Here is a 13,851-nt window from a genome sequence, read left to right as displayed (position 1 = left end):
ATATTGGGGCAAATTAATTCTATCCCACTGGGTTATGGCAGGATGAAAAGGCCTGGCCTTGACTTCTGACTCCGTTTTGGGCTGTGGAGACTTTGGGTGCTAGAATCCTCCTCTCTGGTCTGTTAGGAAGGATGAACTTGTGTCTCTGGAGGCTCTAGGAGAAAAGAATAACTTGGTTTTAGTTTTGCAGAAGCAGGTGAATTCTCCATGAGGGAAGGTGGGAATGGAGTGAGGAGGGTAGTTTCCCAGGATTCTCTAGATATGCCTTTTCCTGACTATGATATTCTGGAAACACCGAAGCCATCTTTTCACCTTTAATGATCAACCTTTGCAAGTGGAGATCAAGGGTAGTAATATGTTCAGGGACCAGGCAGGGCATGAGTGAAGTGGGCTTTGTGGGGGTTGCAGTCAGCATGAGAGTTCATGCTCCATCCCAAGGGAGTCTGGGGAGGAAGAGTAGCCACTGCTTAGCTCCAGCCGATTGTTGACATTTGGGAAGTTGAACCTGGTGTTACCAGGTCTTCTGAGTTTTCAAGAGAAGTCAGAAATCTGGAATTTTATGTGAGATCTCCTGAATTTTAAATGTTGGCAACTAAGTCAATTAAACAAAAATACCAGTGTGGGACAAACAAGAGTTCCAGGATGCATTTGGCCCACGGGTGGCCAGTTTGTGAAGCCTGATACAGAGTCACTGAGAAATAGTTAGAGTCTAACAATAGCCAGGTGCACCAGCTCACAGTGAATGCAAATATAAAGCACTAGGAAACACTGACAACTTCATGTTCATGTATCCTGACCAGAAATACTTTTCACATCTGTAGAAGATGGAAAGGCTTGTGACTTTTCATTTTCACTAAATACTGAACAATATCCAGTGTCCCTGTTAACATTGGTTACTCAGTTGATGGCTGAACACAAAGTATGTTATACCTATTCATATATGTGTGTGTATATATATATATATATATATATGCATATTCATTTATTTATTCACATAAGCTCCTTTCAACAAGTTCCTATAATTACAGTGTAAGACGCAACTTCGGCTCTGTGTCAGGTTAAAAATTATTTGAAATAGGCTGGGCGCGGTGCCTCACACCTGTAATTCCAACACTTTGGGAGGCTGAGGCAGGTGGATCACGAGGTCAGGAGATTGAGACCATCCTGGCTAACATGGTGAAACCCCGTCTCTACTAAAAACACAAAAAATTAGCCAGGTATGGTGGCGGGTGCCTGTAGTCCCAGCTACTCAGGAGGCTGAGGCAGGAGAATGGCATGAACCCGGGAGGTGGAGCTTGCAGTGAGCTGAGATCCCGCCACTGCACTCCAGCCTGGGCGACAGAGCGAGACTCCGTCTCAAAAAATAAATAAATAAGTAAATTTAAAAAATTACTTGAAATAATAGGCAGGATAAAGTAAGTGCTCTAAGAGTTACAAGCAAAGGGCTGTGGAAGTGAGGCAGAAAGATAATATTGATTACCTTTAGGGGACTTGGGGACGGCTTCAGAGAGGAGATGACATTTAACTTGAGCTTTGAAAGATGAGTGAGGGGAGTGGGAAGGAAGTAGACTTCTGTTAGGATTCTTGTCTGCAAGCAACAGAACTAACTCAGCATCACCAATTGTGATGGTTATTTTGATGTGTCATCTCTACTGGCCATAGGATACCCAGATATCTGGTTAACATTATTTCTGGGTGTGTCTGAGAGAGTATTTCCAGAGGAGATTAGTATTTGCATTGGTGGGCAGAGTAGAGCAGAGCACCCTTCCCAATGTGGGTGGGCCTCATCTCATCTGTTGAGGGCCTGGGTAGAACAAAAAGGCAGAGGAAGGCTGAGTTGGCTCTCTCTGCCCGTCTGCTTGAGCTGAGACATCGGTCTTCTCGTGCTCTTGGAGTGGGACTTGCATTGGCACTCCTGGTTCTCAGGCTTGTGGACTCAGTCTGGAATTTACACCACTGGCTTTCCTGGGTCTCTAGTTTGCAGATGGCAGATCATGGGGGTTTTCATCCTCCAAAGAACCCTGATTAATACAGTAATTAACAGAAGGCTAGGAACCCACACCTGTGAAAGGCAGGGATTGAGGAAGCCTTGGCAGCCTGGATTCAGGAAGCAGGAAGCTGAGAAACTGCTAAGAAGCAGAATCGAGCTCTGCCACTATTCAAGTTAGCCTCCAAATGGCCGTGATCTTTTCACCTTTGCTCAGGATTCGGCTTCCTGGGAGACAGTGACTGGCTGGCTGACTTTAGGTCCTGTCTTCCCCAACCCCTGCAGACAGGTGAAGGCTAGGGCCCTCTTTATGTGCATAGTTGGTGTGGAGTAGTGGGAAGTAGACACAGGAATTACCCTTCTGCCAAGGCTCTATGCAATGGTAGTTATTCCCAACCAGTGCTCACTAATGAAGAGGGCACCCCGCCTCTTCCAGATGGAGCAGTTAGTCCTGTGATGGTGCAGCGCAGGGCCTCGAGAGGACTCCAGGCTCTGTGAGGTGAGGAGATGTGTGGCAGAGGCTGAGTGGGGAGGCCTTACTGACCTTGGGTTTCCACTGGAGCCTGTCACCGCACTGCCTCTGAACCACACTAAGGCACACACTACAGTCAGGAACACAGTTACTTCCCTTGTTCTACTAGACAAGGGGCCCTGTTCCTGTCTCAGGTTTTATTCCTCCTTATCAACTACAAAGAAATAATGGCTTATTTATTAAAGAGAAGCACCTTTTAGTTCCACTTTTAAAAGAATGAACAAAACGGAAAAGTAATTTAACTAGTTTTGGAAACAATCTAAATATGTAGTAATAAGAGGTTGATTAAATAAATTTCAGTACATATAATGATGCAAAACAGCCTGGCTATTTCAACCCTATTAAACAATTATATCAAACACACAGACCACACACACACATGCACACACACACACACTCAGAAAAATGACTGGAAGGATGTACACCAAAATGCTAATGGTGATTATCTCTGGGTAGTAGGATTCTGGGTGAATTTTATTTTCTCCTCTTTGCTTATTTTATCTTTCTATAGTTTTCCTCCCTTCCTTCCCTCCTTCCCTCCTTCCCTCCTTCCCTCCTTCCCTCCTTCCTTCCTTCCTTCCTTCCTTCCTTCCTTCCTTCCTTCTTTCCTTTCTTTCTTTGATGGAGTTTCACTCTTGTTGCCCAGGCTAGAGTGCAAAGGAGCGATTTCAGCTCACCGCAACCTCCGCCTCCCACCTTCAAGCCATTCTCCTGCCTCAGCCTCTCGAGTAGCTAGGATTACAGGTATGCACCACCACACCTGGCTAATTTTGTATTTTTAGTAGAGATGGGGTTTCTTCATGTTGGTCAGGCTGGTCTTGAACTCCCGACTTCAGGTGATCTGCCCACCTTGGCCTCCCAAAGTGCTGGGATTACAGGCGTGAGCCACCATGCCCGGTCACCTTTCTGTAGTTTCTATAATAAACATGAGTTACTTTCCAATCAGAAAAAAGGTTATCTTAGAAAAATAAATTTGTCATTACATTGATGAATACAATCATCATGACAGTCTGAATAGACCAATCTTTTAATACCAGTCATGAAAATCAGCTGAGCATATACCAAGTGATGTGTAACACAGACCCTGAACAAAACCAAGAATGTGGCTGAGAAATGGGTTGAAAGACATTTACATTGTCCCCAAATTGCCTTTCCCTCTCCCCACCCTACGAGGGATAGCCATCTGCTTGACACCTCCTCTGGGGGATGGGAAGCAGGGTCACTGCTCGATCCATCCAAGGCCTGTGGCTTTGTCTTGCTTAGTGATTTTGTCTATGAGATTTAGGACACTTTCACCATATTTATTCAGTTTTATGGCTTTAAATATAACACTAACTCCTAATAATCAATATTGATTTAACTCTAATATCTTATTTATAGACATAGTCCTCTGATTTGCATATGGGCTCAAACTGTAATGCAGTAGAAATAAGCCACTCACTGCCCTGGCCCTGGGCCACCAACGAAGAGACTATCAGCCCCTGATGGATGGCTCAGAGGCCCAGACAGAGTTTGGGTTTCTGATGCCCCCTTCTCCCCACCCCCTCCAAAATGGCTGCTTCTGGCAAGGCAGAAAACCACAGAGCCATCCTGGGACTGAGAATGCCTTTTCACCTCATGCAACATAATTGTCATTCTTAAGGAGACAAGCCTTCCACCTGGCCTTATTGGAGGGCAGTTATAACCTGTAGAAATGCTAATAGAAATAGGACCCCAAGGGAAAGAGAAATAGCTAGAAGTACAAAGGTTTAAGGGTATGGCTTAAGAAAATAGAGACTTGCCTCCAACTTACCCCAAGTGGGCCTGACTGTGATGATGTGGGTTTCTAGAGATATTATTTTTCTATAATTAGTGTTGAAGAGGTATCCAGGAAGCAAGACCCCTCATAGGGGTGGCCACTGGCCTGGCCACCATGATCTGGTGTGATTAAGATCTACGAGGAAGGGTAGAAGAAGCCAGAACTGTTTAGCCCAGAAAAGAGAAGACTCACAGAGACTGGTGATGCTTGCCTAAGGCTAAGAGGTTAAGGAAGTGGCCATCTCTTGTTTACCAATGAGCTATGCCTTCCTTTGATCAGAATAGTATTCATTGCTCAGAACACACCCTCTCCCCTTGAAGTTTCTGGGAATTCCCATGGTATTTGGTGAGCGTGGTGGGGATTTGTTATTTAGCTCCCTGTACCCTCCCCTGCAACATGCACACACCAACATCCATTCACCCTTGCCTGGAAACGGCTCTAGATTCCACAAGTAGAGTCTATAGTCCAGGCCTCCCCAATCAGATCATCTCTTCTCCTTGATTGCAAGTTTGTTCATGGTGAATCCCAGGACTTTGGGAGGAGCTACCAGAAAACAGTGTGGTTCTCTTTCATATACTTGAACCTGAGAGCATGTAGTGGCTGAAGCTCCTGAAGCCACCTTGATAATTAGGTTGTGCTTGAGGAAAAAAAACCAACATAAAATAGATGAATTGAGAGATATCTTGCAAGAGACACATACTATTTCTTCTGCACCCACAATCCTCCCACCCCCACTCCATACAGTACTAAGGAGCACATGACCTTCTTTCTTGATCACAAATGATTTTACTAGGGGTGAGCGCCTAGCTCCACTTGACCAATCGGATTTATTCTTTTAGCATTTGGAACATAGACACAGGGACTAAATCAGTAAGATGGTATTGGGCACTAGAATGGAATAGTCATGTAGAGTTGGGGCCAAAGTAGATGCTCCAGCTTATCCACCTGCTCCTGGGACACACTCCACTTCACATGCAAGTCAGAGTTATGGGGGAATGCAGAGAAGCAGACATAATAAATATATGAATAATGTTTTGGTTGTCTCTTGCTGTATAACAGACCAGCCCAAAACTTAGTGGCTTATAACAACAATTTATTATTATCTTTCATGTTCTGTGGGTTGACTAGAATTGGCTAGGTTCTACTCATTTGTGGTCACTCATACTGTTTCAGTCAGACTATGGCTGGGGCTGGTGTCATCTGCAAGCCCAGCTGGGATGGATGCCAATCATAGCAATTGACACTGTCTATAGTCAGGGAACTCTGCTAGGGCTGTTTCCAGAGTAGCTACAAATGGCCTCTCCACATGGCTTGGGCTTCTCACTGCATGGTAGTTGGGTTCTAAGTAGAAGTGTCCTAAGAGCAAGTGTCTGAAGAGAAGGGGAGAAAAAATGGCCAGTCTTCTTAAGGGCTAGGCCTGGAACTGGCATAATATCAATTCTACCCTGTTCTGTTTGTCCAAGCAGTCATAGACTACCCTAGACTTAAGGGGTGGGAAAAATAGACTCCACCTCTCGATGGGGAAAATGGTTACAGGCAGGGAAGGAATTGATGATGGCCATCTTGGACCTCAGCTAGCACAAATAATAATGATTTCTAAGGGTAACTGGTGAAGCTTGTTAACAATTGTGCAGGGCACTTTATATACACCATTTCCTTTAAGGTGCTTTATATACACCATGTCCTTTAATCCTTAGAACAATTTTATTATTACACATTTTACAGTTGAGGACTTTGAAGCATGGAGAGGATGAAATAAAATATGGAGGATATTGTAGTGTCAAGGAGCAGAATTAGGCTGGGCACGGTGGCTCACGCCTATGATCCCAGCACTCTGGGAGGCTGAGGCAGGTGATCACTTGAGGTCAGGAGTTCGAGACCAGCCTGGTCAACATGGTGAAACCCTGTCTGTACTAAAAATAAATAAAAAGTAGCCAGGCACGGTGGCAGGCACCTGTAGTCACAGCTACTTGGGAGCTGAGGCATGAGAATCACTTGAACCTGGGAGGCAGAGGTTGCAGTGGGTCGAGCTTACGCCACTGCACTCTAGCCTGAGCGACAGAGTGAGACTCCGTCTCAGAAAAAAAAAAAAAAAAAAAAGAAGAAGCAGAACTGACTAAACTAAAAAAGGTTTAGTAAGATGAGAAGAAACTCAGTGATGGGAAACCCCTAGAAATTGCCCAATCCAACCCCTTCATTACACAAGGAAACCCATACCTAGAGAAGGGAAGAGGCTTTTCAGTACCACCGAAAAAGGTTTAAATGATATGCCCATTTATTTTCTCACTTAAGAGGGACATGAGAAGATGCGGCAAATCCAGGAAAGCTGTAGCTGGTGGTTCAAGTCTCATCAAGTTTCTTGTCAGCTTTTCACTTTACTACCCTCAGAATGTGAGTGATCTCATCTTGGTCAGCCAACTATAGCAGGTGATCTCAGAGCTACTCACGGATGATTGGAGCAGGGGGAAATACTTCACCAATCTGGACCGATCACATGGAAACAACCTCATGTGGCCACATCTAAAGCTGGAAGGGAAGGATAAGCTTCTCCATGTGTCTCCTTCTTCCACTAAGCTCCATACAGACTTTTCCTTCTACGTCATTGCCCAGAACTGGGATACACCAATCATTGACAAAGGAGAATAGGATTATCAAAGCTGATTTAGACGATTCATGATGCTCCCTTGGGCTGGTCTCTTTATAGCCTGATATCTGAGCACACACTGCATTCTGTTAGCAAGGAAGAAGGACGAGGTTTAGCTATTGTATAGGTTGCCAACATTTTCTGCCGCATGCAGCTTTAAGAGGTAAAGAGAATGGCGTCTGTTCCCGAGGTTTCAATTCCACTTCTGGGCTCCTGTGGGCTAGATGTGCTGTTTCCTGTCCTTGAGCATCTGTGAAATTGCCGGTGATATCCTGACAATTAATTATCATTTACTTAAGCTAACTTGAGTGAGTTTCTGTTCCTTGCAACCAAGTATGTCGTGCCTAAGAAAACCACTGAGACACTTCGTGATGTTTTGTTTCATAATTTTCTTGAATAGGCTTTTCTAGAGTGTTTCATAATTGACTACAGTGCTCGTGCCTGTGTGGCACTGGATTTGCATTCAGGAGACCTGAGACCCAGTCTTGTGTTGGCATGCTTACTGCCATTACTTCTAGAAGCCATGGTGAGCACTGCTGGTTAACTACGGTATTCCTTCCCACTGAACCCAGATATGGCCCTAGAATTCTTAATATAATGCTCAAAGCTAACCAACTGGTCAGAGTTGGTATATGAGATGAAATCTATTTTCCATTTGCAGCTCTAAGCTTGGTGGTACCGAAAAGCCTCTTCCCTTTACTAAGTATGGGTTTCTCTGTGTAATGAAGGGGTTACATTGGGTGCCTTCTAGGGGTTTTCCATCACTGAATTTCTTCTCATCTTACTACCCAAGTTCCATTTTCCAGGCTTGACATAGCCCATGGTTTCTGATCACACCACAGGGAGCCCAGAAAGTGAAATGGCATGATCCTGGGTGTAGGTAGTAGATGTAGACTGGTCATGTTCCAGTGATTAGGGATGCTTCATCTCTTCACAGGATTCTGGAGGAGCTCTGGTCTTCATGTGGTGACTCTGGAGCTCCCATTCCCTAGTGTCACTGAGAGGGGAACACATAGGCAGCTGGATTCTGTCGCTTTATGAAAATCCTATGGGCAGTGTAGAGCTGTGGTTAAGATCACAGCCTTGGGCTGAGAAAGACCGAGGTTCAAGGCCTGTCTCTGTTTTTTCCTGTGTGTATGACTTTAGGATGGTTATCCAACCACTTTAGGCCTCAGTTTCCTCATCTGCAAAGTGAAAATAACACTACCTCTATTGTAGTAAAGACAAAATAAGATTATGTGTGCAAAGCCATCAGTCAAGTGCCTGGTACACAGGAAGTATTAAACACATGGTAGCTATTATTTTTATGCCATTTGGGGACATTTTTCATGTTGTTGGGATGGTGCCACCCCTTTCCCGATATAAAGTCCAAGAAGGTCGCTTGGCCTGAGTCTGGGGCAGGCAAGAGGGAGGGAGGACAGGCAGTCTCTCCCAGGATGCTTGGGGCAGCCCATGACCTGCGATTCTGGTCCCACACTGAGCCGATTCCACTGTGACCCATATTTTATGCAACGCTGGCAGATGGGGCTCATTTGGAGGACAGTGGCTGGGAGCTGGGGTCAGTGAGGGGACTGCAAATATTGTCCCATGAGGCAGAGCCGAGGCAACTTAGCCTGGAGATGCATGCGGGGCCTGTTTTCTTCCTCACACACTGAAAGGCTGTTACAGGCAGAGAGCGGATGCTGGCGGTAGCCCCAGAGAGGAGGGAGGGAAGCGCAGAAGGTGCCCTGTGATGGTGCCACCTCTGCCGCTCACAGCCTGCCCGGCGGGGCTCTGACCCCCTCCATCCCCTTCTCACTTCACACCGGTGGCTCTCATGGGGTGCTTTCTAAACACACCAGTTCCCGAACACCAGGAAAACACTGCTAGTTCAGTAGATCATAGTGTGGTAGTGGTGTGTGTGTGTATGAGGGGACACAATCCCCATCTCCTTCCCCACCCCCCTTTTTTCTTGAGTTATTTGAGTAGGTTTTGCTTTCTTAAAATCCAATGACCCACAAATTGGAGGTGCCTGGACCTCCTTAGCCCCAACATGGGGACCTTAGTCCCTCCTAAGCTGGCATCATGGCAGCTGAGGGTTGATATACCCAGCCTATGGCTCTGACCCCAGTTCCTTTGTGGCCCTGGCCATGCCAGACAGACCTACTGGCGAGGACGAAGCTCCCTGTCATCTCTTTGTGTGGTGTTGTTTGGAGGCTGACTCTCTGCACCACAGGGGCCATGGGCGTCCCCTTCCTCACCTAGGGGGCATCGAGAGGCTCTTGGGGTGCCCTGCCACCTCTGGCTACCCATGCCCTGGGTGATGGGGGCAAGCCCAGGGGAAGCAGGCCACTTGCTCAGGACCCTAGACTCTCAGCACGGCACTCCTGATACCCAGGAGCATTCAGGAGGCACTGACAGTTGTTGGTGGGGGTTCGGGGGGTAGAGGGAGAGGGAAATACATTTTTAAAGATAACCTGGAGGCAAATATAATATTTATACTTATTTATCCTCAGAGCTCACTCGCAAGGCCCCAGACATGTCTAATGAGCAGGAATTGCAAAATGGCCACGAGTCCTACTTGTTTGCCTTCACGGAGTCTCTGAGCAGTCACGTGGACCCAGATTTTTCAACTGTGTGACCGCTGCAGGCAAAACGGCTGTAAGGAACACCAGGACGTGCAGCAAGTGCCCGACTCCCAGAGGCATCGAGCCACAAAACTGCCAACCCAGGAAAATGAGGCGCTCCCTTCCACCCCCCTCTTGGCAGAACACGGAGCATTTGCACTTACACACGTGTGTCCTCGCTTCGTGTGCCGACACATGTGTGCACACATGCAGGCACACAGAGACTCTCTGTGTCCTCATGGCCTCCCTCATAGGCCTGCAGGCATACCCTTGTACAAATTCATACACACTCCCCTGTCTATTCAGACATGTGGTCCACGGGGACAGGGATGCTCCCTGGCTAAGGGCTGGTTCTGGATGGGGGCTCTTCCCTGCTCCACTCACTCTGGACACCAATGACTGTAAACACTATGTGAAGGGGCTTCCTATGCAGAAAGTCAACAACAGAATTAATTGAGACCGGCACAATCTGCTCTGGAACGAGAATGACATACAGTTTACTATATGGTTAACTCAAGCATCTAGGCATAGTGTCTATATGCGTAGTTATATAAATACATATACAAACATATATGTATACATAGAAATAGACAAATGTATGGTTAGAGAAAATGTACAAAAATATACACGTGCTGCACAATTGGACCTGACACTAACTTCTAGATCTTCCTTCTGCAGAGTGATGAAGCCTTTCACTGCTGGGGCTGCGTGTATCCTGGCTCCCCAGATTGGGTCAGATCTGCTGTTTTAAGGATGGGAAGTCACGGGTGTTCCTTTTCTTCACAGCGCTTGTTACAGTTGTTATTCTACCTCTGTCTGTGACACTGGCTTTTCCACATCATGTTGCACTGGTCTGTAAGCTCCAGAAGGGTAGGGCCATATCTCTTTGCTTACCTATATATTTAAAGTGCCCAGCACACAGCAGGTCCTCAGTACATAGACGGCTGAATGAAGGCATGGCCCTTTCTTCTGTTGTGTTTTCTTTTTGTGTCCCATGGCAATCCAGTCACATACTTTGGCACCAGGAGGGTCACTTCTTTTAATGCTGGCAGCATTGAATTCCAGGTTTTGGTCCGAAAAGTGCAAATTTCTTTCTTTCTTTTTTTTTTTTGAGACAGAGTCTCGCTCTGTTACCCAGGCTGGAGTGCAGTGGCGCGATCTCAGTTCACTGCAGCCTCTGCCTCCCCGGTTCACGCCATTCTCCTGCCTCAGCCTCCCAAGTAGCTGGGACTACAAGTTCCCGCCACCATGCCCGGCTGATTTTTTGTATTTTTTAGTAGAGACGGGGTTTCACTGTGTTAGCCAGGATGGTCTCGATCTCCTGACCTCGTGATCTGCCTGCCTCGGCCTCCCAAAGTGCTGGGATTACAGGCGTGAGCCACCGCGCCCGGCCGCAATTTCAAATACAACACCAACGCCAACTGTATTTCTAAGGAGGTGATTTTTTCTTCTCCTTTGTACCACTGGCAGCCTTTTTTTTTTTTTTTTGAGACAGAGTTTCGCTCTTGTTGCCCAGGTTGGAGTGCAATGGCACGATCTCGGCTCACTGCAACCTCTGCCTTCTGGGTTCAAGTGATTCTCCTGCCTCAGCCTCCTGAGTAGCTGGGATTACAGGCACATGCCACCACACCTGGCTAATTTTTGTATTTTTAGTAGAGACGGGGTTTCACCATGTTGGCCAGGCTGGTCTCGAACTCCTGGCCTGCCTGGACTGCAGGGGGTGGGGTGGGTGATGGTTTGGGAAGTCATAATCAGTTTAGGTTTTCTTTTTTTTTTGAGATGGAGTCTCGCTGTGTCACCCAGGCTGGAGTGCAGTGGTGCCATCTCGGCTCACTGCAAGCTCCATCTCCCTGGTTCAACAGATTCTCCTGCCTCAGCCTCCCGAGTAGCTGGGACTACAGGTGCCCACCACCACACCCAGCTAATTTTTTGTATTTTTAATGGAGACGGGGTTTCACTGTGTTAGCCAGGATGGTCTCGATTTCCTGACTTCATGATCCGCCCGCCTTGGCCTCTCAAAGTGCTGGGATCAGTTTACATTTTCACAGGGCAAAGTTATTTCTAGATATAGTCTGGCCTGGAAAATATTCTTTTGGTGGGAGCAGCATGTTCTAAAAGCCATGCTGTGAAGTCTTCATATGCAATTGCACTGGGTCATGCCTGACCAGTTTTACTACAAGTCAGAAGGGGAGGTTGAGAGTCTCTTGACTGATCAGGGCTAGGGCAATGACAAATCCTGACCCACTCATTATGCTAATTTCTATCAGAACACTTGCTCCGGCTTCTGGGTGGCCAGATGCCTGTCCCCTCACCTCCAAAGCAAAGAAGGAACTGCAGTTTTCTGGATGCCGCAGATTTAATGCAGTTTTCTGGATGCCGCATGATTTAATTGGAACAAACCATAAATATCTTTAATAGAGAGTTGGCTTTGCTAATGACTGTTTTAAAGAAGTGTTTCTGGGCTGGGTGTGGTGGTTCACACCTGTAAATCCCAGCACTTTGGGAAACAGGCGGGCAGATCGCTTGAGTCCAGTAGTTTGAGACCAGCCTGGCTGACATGATGAAACCCATGTCATCCATCTCTATAAAAAATACAAAAATTAGCCAGGCATTGTGGCATGCTCCTGTAGTCCCAGCTACGCAGGAGGCTGAGGTGGGAGGATCTCTTGAGTCTGGGAAGTGGAGGTTGAAGTGGGCTGAGATTGCCCCACTGCACTCCAGCCTGGGTGACAGAGTGAGATACTGCCTCAAAAAAAAAAAAAAAAAAAAACAAACAAAAACCAAAAAAAAAGAAAAGAAAAAAGGAGTCTGCATGTGTCTTTATAGCAGCATGATTTATAGTCCTTTGGGTATATACCCAGTAATGGGATGGCTGGGTCAAATGGAATTTCTAGTTCTAGATCCCTGAGGAATCGCCACACTGACTTCCACAAGGGTTGAACTAGTTTACAGTCCCACCAACAGTGTAAAAGTGTTCCTATTTCTCCACATCCTCTCCAGCATCTGTTGTTTCCTGACTTTTTAATGATTGCCATTCTAACTGGTGTGAGATGGTATCTCATTGTGGTTTTGATTTGCATTTCTCTGATGGCCAGTGATGGTGAGCATTTTTTCATGTGTTTTTTGGTTGCATAAATGTCTTCTTTTGAGAAGTGTCTAGACGTTTATGTCCTTCGCCCACTTTTTGATGGGGTTGTTTTTTTCTTGTAAATTTGTTGGAGTTCATGCACATGTATGTTTATTGCGGCATTATTCACAATAGCAAAGACTTGGAACCAACCCAAATATCCAACAATGATAGACTGGATTAAGAAAATGTGGCACATATACACCATGGAATACTATGTAGCCATAAAAAATGATGAGTTCATGTCCTTTGTAGGGACATGGATGAAATTGGAAATCATCATTCTCAGTAAACTATCGCAAGAACAAAAAACCAAACACCGCATATTCTCACTCATAGGTGGGAATTGAACAATGAGAACACATGGACACAGGAAGGGGAACATCACACTTCGGGGACTGTTGTGGGGTGGGGGGAGGGGGGACGGATAGCATTGGGAGATATACCTAATGCTAGATGATGAGTTAGTGGGTGCAGCACACCAGCATGGCACATGTATACATATGTAGCTTACCTGCACGTTGTGCACATGTACCATAAAATCTAAAGTATAATAATAATAATAATAATAAAAGATTTTTTAAAAAAAGGGTTCTGGTTAAAAGCTCTAAACCCTACATCATTCTTTTGGGGCAGAACGCTTCTGACACATAACTGGCTTATAAACCCAAGTATCAGGGCACCTCATTTATTCACCCAGCAAGATGAACTTCCAGGTCTCACTATGTCATGGGTGGGTGGGAAAATCCATGGCGCAGATGCTGGTCTGCAGGCCTCATGACTGGTCATCACGTAGTGTCCCCCACTCTCATCTTTCTGTTTACTTGGGATGTATAAATAAAGCAACAACAATAAAAACATAGAGCACAGTTAACTGCCCAAACACCTCCCACAGCGTTAGGCCTTTCTCCTTGGAAAATTCTTTTGGTCCTGTGCAGTGGTAGTGGATGCTGTGTGTGACTGCCGGATCCCTTCTTTGGGAACAAGGCACTCATTCCCCGGCTTCTGGAGCATTGGCTGCTCCCCATGGAGTCCCTTTCTGGGAACTGCTCTTGGATGAAGACACCCGGCCAGCTCCACGTTCTGTCTCCTCCCTGGGGGCAGTCCACAAACGGTCTTTGGCTGTGCAAGGGCACAAAGGCCCTGCCCCTGGCCTC

General features: G+C 46.3%; 1 long non-coding RNA gene across 1 annotated transcript in view; it reads left to right on the top strand.

Annotated features, from left to right (window-relative positions):
- The window catches only part of LOC129059251 (uncharacterized), a 36,859-nt gene extending 25,635 nt beyond the window's left edge, over positions 1-11,224 (top strand). The window contains exon 3 of the long non-coding RNA XR_010136152.1: positions 9,457-11,224. This is a non-coding gene — a long non-coding RNA (uncharacterized LOC129059251). The remainder of the gene's footprint in view (positions 1-9,456) is intronic.
- Positions 11,225-13,851: the final 2,627 nt, after the last annotated feature.

This window comes from Pongo abelii, chromosome 1 (assembly GCF_028885655.2).
Source record: "Pongo abelii isolate AG06213 chromosome 1, NHGRI_mPonAbe1-v2.0_pri, whole genome shotgun sequence".
NCBI lineage: Eukaryota > Metazoa > Chordata > Mammalia > Primates > Hominidae > Pongo > Pongo abelii.
Note: the sequence above shows the minus strand (reverse complement) of the source record. Positions and strands in the feature narration are given on the sequence as shown.